The 8,091-nt window shown below is 54.2% G+C and overlaps 1 protein-coding gene across 1 annotated transcript in view; it reads right to left on the reverse strand.

Moving 5' to 3' along the window:
- Positions 1-6,302, reverse strand: part of CORO2A (coronin 2A) — a 60,017-nt gene extending 53,715 nt beyond the window's left edge. Inside the window, exon 1 of the mRNA XM_054186847.1 lies at positions 6,226-6,302. The gene's annotated coding sequence lies outside the window, so the exon portion shown is untranslated. The remainder of the gene's footprint in view (positions 1-6,225) is intronic.
- Between the last annotated feature and the right edge of the window lie 1,789 nt (positions 6,303-8,091).

Here is an 8,091-nt window from a genome sequence, read left to right on the forward strand (position 1 = left end):
CTGAGGGCTTGGAGAGAGGAGTGTATGCCCTCCACCATGATGAGACAGGATGCTTTGGGGGTGACAACCCAGGGAAAAAAATCTCTGAAGGACGCCAGGTAGCTGCTGTTCAGCTAATGGCAGGCTGAGAGGTGTCACCTGCTTCCAGAGAACACTGCTGTCTGCACTGAGTGACATTATTTAGATGGTCATCCTCTTCAAGTTTCTAGCAATACATAACCCCAGGAAGCTCTTCCCACGATTGCTCCTCTTTGCTGCTAACAACACAACTGCCTTATTATTTTGCCAAATAATAACTTCTGCTTCCAGCTACTGGCTCTCATTATGGTTTGTCAGACAGACTGAAGAATACATTATCTATAAAGATACAAGAGGCTTCTGATCTTTTCAACTCCACAGGAACCAAGAGTTCACTAAAACACAACCTGGACGCCAAGAAAGATGAAAGTGTCAGCTTTCCACTTGAGCTTTTTTACTTGTAAAATCTCAGTGAGGGGGTTAGTTTTTCTGCTCCAAGACTTGGTTTGCCTGGCACGGTGTATCACACCCATCGCTATTGCACAGGGCTTAATGTATGGTGAGGGGCACAAGTCTGAAATAGATGCAAGGGGCTGTAAACTCAAGCCCTTCAATCTCTATTAAGCCTTTAAATGAGTGTCATGATTTTTAAAACTGTGAGACGCTGAACTTCTATTGATTTCTATGGAAGCTGTTGGATGCCAGGCTATCATTAGCAAAATCAATCTTTTCAATTAAGACTTCAGGCATCAGTTACTGACATCAAGACCTTTGCAAATTCAGAGAGAAACATGAGCCGTAGCCATGACCACAGGCAGGAGGGGTCAGAAGAGAGACTCTGATCCTCCCTGACTGTAAGGAAAAGAGCCTCTACATGTAGGAGGAGATGAATATTATGAGAGCAGGAACTCGGAGCAATGCTATTTTGATTTTGTTTTTGTTCCTGTGTATGTGTATTTTGGTATTCAAATTAAATTAGAGAAAATGGCAGAGAAAAATAATGTGAACTAATTACATTTAAGTAGACGTTGTCAGGACAATCTTTGACTTCTTCTATTTGTCTATTGCAATTAAAGACCTGTCTGGGTTCTCTGTGCCTATTACCCTGCAATTTTGTTGCCAGCACAGGCTCCTTTTAGGAGCCAGATAGAATGGAAGGAACCAGAGGATGACAAGGAAGATTGGTCCTTCCTGGCATCGTTCACGTTACCAGACAGCGTTCCCAGTAACATCAATGTGAGGTTCCTTGGAAAAGAGCACTGCAACTGTGCTGGCAGTTCAGTTGAAATGGTAGCTATGTTTTTCTAAGGCAATATGTTTTATATTTTTCAAGATTTGTGTATTCTTGCTCAGGGCAAACACTGTGAAACACTGGTTTAAATAACTGGTTTTAAATAACCTCACACGTAACCATGCAGAAGGTGACTGACAGCTGAACTGCACTGGCAGAGCCGAACTTTCCACAGCCTGGAATGCAAAACTCCACAGATACCTGATGGGAGAAGAGCTGCTGTCATACAGAGGGCAGTGAAAAGCCTATGTCTGGATTCAGCACAGATCACCGGTGTGACAATGGCGCTGGGTGGCATTCAGGGGCAGGACCACTTCGAGGGTCCTTTTGGCAGATTGGTAAATGTCTTACGTGCAAACGTCTTACGTGCAAACGGTCCCCGGCAAAGCGAGACCCAGGTGAGGCTGGAGAAGGACCGTCAGCTTCAGGAGAAATCCACTGCTCCCAGTCCCGCGCTTGCAGATGCTCTCATTGGCCTGCGGCATTGAGTCCATACCCCAACCCAGGGAGAGGACAATGCCTGAGAAAAAGGCACTTGTCTACCGAGCACAACCCGTGCACCCTGCCTGCGGTTCCCAGAACACCTGGGATGGGATCCAGAGTTCTCTGGCTCTCCCGAGGAGGATTTCAGCCCTCTCCACAGGCACCCTGCAAGAAGAGTTTAAATCATGGTATCTGTAGAGGAAGAATTGCTTAATTTCTGCTCTCGGGAGTAAGGCCAGGACTTGCCTTGGCTCCTGCCTCCACTTTTTTTATGACTGTCCCCGCTCTACTCTACACAGCGGCTGGAGCCACAAGGCTCATAGTTGCTTTACTAGTGTAACCCTGACCTCGAGAGCATTGACCATCCACCTTTTCCTGGCAAGAGCTCTCACCCAGCATTGCCCCCTCTGCCGTTTAAGCACAGCTCAAAGAGCTGCAGGGGGAAGAACAAGCCGGAGTTTGGCCTCTCCTGCTTTCCTGGAAGCTATCTAATCAGTTTCCATGGACTTTGTCTCCACCTCAGTGATAAAAATACCACAAATGCTGGGAGTTTCTACTGTTTTGTCTTCCATATCATTTTTCTCAGTGACTTTGTCCTACAGAGGGAGCAAGGCAGTGCAGAGTCATCGCTGCAGAAGACCTCCTCTCTGCAGGTAGGAATGCCCATATTTCCTGGCACAGAGATAAAGAGCACAGTGACTCACCAGACTGGAAAGAAACAAACCAGAGACCAGAAGGATACTCAGAAGAAAGAGGGAGAGACAGGCCAAACTTTGGGCAGTGCTCTGGAAAATGGGAAACCATGTGAAATAGAGCAGGGAGCAGGTCAACAGGGGAAGAGAGAACGGGGCTTGGAGCTGCACACTATCATTGGTCCTACCACAGGCAGTGGCATGTCTCCAAGCTTCAGAAAGGGCTTTCCTTGGCTGAGGGTCAGAAAGTCCTATTTGTGAATTTCAAAGTGCTTTGGAAATAGTAAGCATCAGCATTACCCTAATAAAGCCCTGCAGGGTGTATTTTCAAAATGGAGAATTGCTGGCAAGCCTGTAATACCGCAGAGGGGAAATCCCTGGAAATACTAGGCCAGTCTGGCTTCTGCTTGCAAGCCAGTGTAACCCTGCGAGTGTCCAACCCCCTCAGCCCACACAGCCTCTGGATGATCTAAAGATCTTTCCTGTTTCTCCTGCGGAGAGGCAGAAGGCGCGTCAGCGTAATTGCTATGTGCTGCAGGCTGTTTGCCTCCGTCAGCTCTCTGCAGCCAGAGCAGCTTGCCGTGCACTTCGGGGAAGCCAGGTAATGACTGCATGTGAAACACCTCACCGCATTCTCGCTCCGGTGTCTTCTTGCCATGGGAGCAAGAGACCAGACCGTCTGTGACCTTGCTGGGCACCAAGAGGCGGCCAGCCCCTGCTGTTTCGAAGAGCAGACACTGTCCAGCCTCACCAAGGATGGTCCACCAGTCGGTCACCTTGGCTCTGAGCAGGAGGTTTAGCAGCAAATCCCTCAGCAGCCACCCAGACATCAGCCCACTGGACAACTCCAATATCGGCTACCATTTTATCACCAAAAGACACTGCTGCTCTTTATACCTGGCAGATGGGAATACTCCGATAAGGTGGTGGGGGTTATTTTCATTGAAGCAAACACTCCAAGGAAACTTTCTTAGCAAAGGTTTATTTATGAGAGTGGAAGACAGGGTCTGGCCATTAAGGATCAGGATTCTGCTGAGGTCCCCTTGGACCAACCAAGAGCAGATGGTGGGGAACTGATGTGGGACAGTCTCTCTCTACCCTGTTTCTTCACAGAAGGTCTCTGTCATACGCTGTCACAACACTGAAATCCCTGCTGTGGAAATCCAGGCCCACCAGGGTAGGATGAAGACTTCAGTCTGTGCAGCCACTGTAGGCCAAGGAGCACAAAAACCTACGAGGCAGCGAACTGACCACAACAGATGAGGAGCCTGCAAGGTCATGTACAAAACCTACCTTGGCTTGCGCCTGAGGCAGCTGTCTTTCACTCCAAAACATCACTGTCACTTCTGGGGATTTGCCAAAACCTTCGTTTCTCTCCCTAAGTCTCTGTAACACTGAAGCACCCATGTGCTTTGGGCTCACGCAGTTCACAGACAGGCACCTGCTCCGTACTCAAGAGTACACACCCAAAACACCATCCTCTCAGCACTTGCGCATCTGGCAGTCCAGACAGCCCAGAGGCAAGGGAGAACTGCCCTTGCACTAGCACCACAAATGGGTTCCAGGGACCAGCAGCCTGCCCAGTGCCGACCAACCTAGAAACAGACTCACCAAAACACAGACAACCCAAAATCCACTCACCATCCAGCTGCTAACAAACATAGCAGACACAGAAACATTCGAAATATTATCCATTACTGACATTTTCCAAGCAAGAAATCTGCTTAGAGGGGACAAACCAACATACTCAAGAGACAGGCAGAAATTACCCAGGAGGGAAAAAAGAGTGAGAAACCCACCACATCTGGAGATATCCTGACCTGCTGTCAGGAAACCCACCTGCTGCGCAGACACAGCCAGCAACCGGCCTGATCAAGGGGACGGCGGTGAGCAATGCAGCTGGCACAGGGAGAGCAGCGGTCCCCTTCTCCCCCCGGACGTGCAAAACTGGCACACTCATGCAGAGCTGCTTTGCCTCCAAGGAAGAGAGGTCAGGAGGAGCTCGGGGCAGAGCTGAGGTGCAGGGAGCAGAATTGTCTGGCTCTTTCTCCAAACATCTCCAGAGCCTGGGCCTCGCTTTTCTCAGGTCTACAAAGACAACGGGATTTGATTTGTTGCTATGGCCTAATGGACTGAATGAATTTGAAATAACTCTCATTGATGGAGCTATAGATTGTCCGCAATAACACTAATTCACCAAGCAACATCAGCACAGATGAAAACGCCTCCTTTTTGCCTTGTCTCTAAGAAGCAACCAGCTCCCCCATCCCACCTCTTGAAGCTTTGCTCTAGAGTTTCCTGAAACGTTCACACCAAAACGTGAACTCCCTGCATGTCTCCATCAGTCACGCTCTATCTCTCATCAAACCAGAAGAGATCTGAGCTCTCCAAAGAGGGCACAGCCAGTGGGAGAACAAAGGAAACAGCAGGGCTACACAGGCTGCTCCTTTGTTAACCCACCGGGGAGCCTGCGTTGGGAAGATTAAAAGGCAAACAACACCCACCCCCTGCAAGTGTTCTCCGAATCCTCTGCAGAAATCACTTCCCTTGAGCACCCAAGAGACCAGAAGAGGTTAAGCCTGTCCAGGCAAATTCCCTTCACAGGGACTGCAGCAAACACAGTGCCTTCTTAGGAGGTGTAAGTGAACGGGGCGGTGGGGGATGAGGAACAGCCAGGATGCTGCTGCAGGGCTGTTTTTCCACACTCCAGAGCAAGGCAAGGAGGGCACCACTCCCTGCAGGGTGAACAATGAATGTTCGGCAAGACACTGCACATAGCTGGCCTCCCCAGGCCACCGGGGACTTGTTTGCAAAGTGCTGTCATCATTACATATCCCCTCGCAACAGCCTGCCTTCACCCCTGACAGAGCTGGGGCATCAAAGCCAGAGCCACGGGGAGAAGCAGTCCTCCAAAGCTGCGCTGCTTGAAAGGAAGAGCCCTTCCAGGGCTTGCCCTGAAGGGGGAACTGGCACCAGGAGACCCCGCCGCCAGAAAGCATGGCCCAGATGTCGTCTATGGGGCTGTCATCGTGCCCTGCTCAAGACGTGACCTGCCCTGACATCAAGCACCCAAATCCCCATGACTCCAGCACAAAGGGGCCAGGTTCAAGAACTCGTTCACAGACGCACAGTCAGAGACATAGAGGAGGCTTCTCTCTGTACCATGAGCAAAGTTACACAGATGCCACCCGCTGCAGGGGCAAGCAGGGCTGGCAGAAGTAGCCAGCAGGAATGCCCGGGCCAGCAGAACGATGCTGGCTCCCACCTGCCCCAACTCGGCCAGAAGCCCCTGTTGCTCCCCGCACCTCGGAGCGAAGCCCGGTCCGCTGCAGACGCCCCTCCCCGGGCCGGCGGAGTCCCACCGGGGGCCGGCTGTGGCACAGATCCCCCCTTCCCTGCAGTTACCTGCAGGAGCATCCCAAGGGCAGGGGAGCGAGGATCCTGCCCAGGGATGGCGCGACGAGCGCCGGCTTCCCACCGGGGAAGCCCCGCTCCTGCTCGCCGGGGGATGCCCGAGGCCCGCGGCACCGGGCGGCCGCCGCATCCCCCGGCGTCCCCGCGGCTGCGGGCGGCGGCTCCGCACAAAGCGGGGTGGGGCCGGCGGGGGCTGCTGCACCCCAGACGACCCCCCCCGTCCCTCCGCTCCCGAGGCTGTGGCAGGTGCCCCGGCCGGCGCGTCCCGGCCCCACGACCACCATTTCCCCCCGCCGCCAAACCACCACCCCCCGCTCTCATTCATACCTTGCGGCTGGCGGCGGGGGTCCGGGCAGCGCGCAGGGCGTGCGCATGGGAGCCGCGCTCCTTCCGCGCCCTTCCGCGCCGTGCCGTGCCGCGCAGTGCCAGCCCGGCCCCGGCCCGCCCGCCGTCCCCGCCCCGGCCCGCCCCCCCCGCCCCGCTCCCCGCCGCGCCCCGCAGCCGGGAGGTGCCGGCGGGGCTCGGGGGGTGCCCGCCGCCCCCGTGATGCGGGAAGCTTGAGCCCCGCAGAGCCTCCCCGGGGAGGTGCGGGTCCGGCAGCGCGGCTGTGCCCGGGGCCTGGGGGCCATCTGAGGGCCGCAGGAAGCGTGGGGTTCGCTCTGCTGCGATCGTGGGGAGAGCCCCTCCATACGGGGGGCAAGAGCGGTCAAGCACCCCTCCCTTCCCTGGGCGAACTGGCCCGACGTGCACGGTGCCCCGTCACCATCACCGCTGCAGGTGGGTCTCCCAGGTCTCGGGCCTGGAGGTACGCTGTGAAGGTTTTGCTAGGACATCACGCTGACAGCATCAGCACTTCACCATCATCTGCGCAGAGGGAACCCACAGGCCTTGCCATAGCTCACAGAGCTGTGGTGGACGTGGCAGTGGGTTCCTGTACCCTCGGTGCGACCACCAGGTCCTGGGCGCTGCACCCTGAACACTCACACACCCCTGCAACAGGTACTAGGGTGCCAGCCTCAGCTGGCAGCCTCCAGCTGGCTCAGCAGTCCCTGGTAGATGGAAAGACGCTGGACCATATGGGCTCAAAGCTGCAAGGCCTTCACTAATGGCAAATGGCTCTCAAAAGCTTGTCATGCCTGCAGAGCTCAGATTTTGGGGACAGCTGGTACCTTGGCAGCACTACAAGCCCACCTGGTAACCTGGGTGAGGAACTTGGCAAGTAGACAGCAATGCCCAAGGTCAAAGTGTAGAGGAGATGTACTTGTCCAGGTCACCCACTCAGCCACACCACTCTGGTTCTCTCTGAACAGAGCCTGAGACAGCTGGCTCATCTCAATGCTTTAGTCCCACCCATCTCTGGGTAGCAGTGGCAGCTCTGGGCTGAGCCAGCAGGTGCGACAAGGCTGTGAGACTGGGTGTCCTCCACAAGTGGGATGCTGCAGTTCAGGTGTCTGTGCTTTGATTCTGTGGGGGTGAGATGGGAGTCTGCCAGTCCCCTACAGGCACCCAAAGTCCTTTTAGGGGAGGAAAAGCAGACCTTTGACAAGAGCAGTCCCACACCAAATCCTTTGAGGAAGTTGAGCCGAATTTCAGAACCAACTAGCAGCCCCCAAGAGTGATCTCCATGCCTTGCTGCCAGGTGCCAGGCTGGGACAACCCCAGGAGTTGAGCAGAGACACAGCTGTTGAGAAGCACTGTTCATGGATGGAGCACAGGAGGCAATCCAGCTGTGGACACAAAGCGTGGCTGCTTGTGCAGCAGCTGTCCTGGACCTGGCCTGCCTACAGGAATTGAGATCAGTTCTGGAACACCTCAAGACACTCGCAGCCATGCTCACGTCTTCACCATAGAGAAGTACAAGACAGGTCAGGTGTGGATGCACAGATGATCTCCAGTGCTTCCATTCACACACGCTGTTCTCCAGCCCTGATTGAGCAGCAGAAGATTGCATGCAGGACTGATGGGGGGATAAAGGTGTGTTCGTTTGAGGTTATTTGTGGAAAACATTTCTGCTGCATTCAGCCCTGTCCACTGCAGGCTTCTAGCTACGCCAGTCATGCGCAAGTGCCGTTCCTCAGAGCTGTTGTAGGTGCTGACAAAGTGAATGGCTTTGCTGCCCTTTCCCCTTTCCAGCCTAAGAAGGTGTGGCTGGGACTGGTATCTGTACTGGGGTGTCCTCGGTGATTGGGGTGA

This window comes from Rissa tridactyla, chromosome Z, assembly GCF_028500815.1.
Source record: "Rissa tridactyla isolate bRisTri1 chromosome Z, bRisTri1.patW.cur.20221130, whole genome shotgun sequence".
In the NCBI taxonomy this organism is placed as follows: Eukaryota; Metazoa; Chordata; class Aves; order Charadriiformes; family Laridae; genus Rissa; species Rissa tridactyla.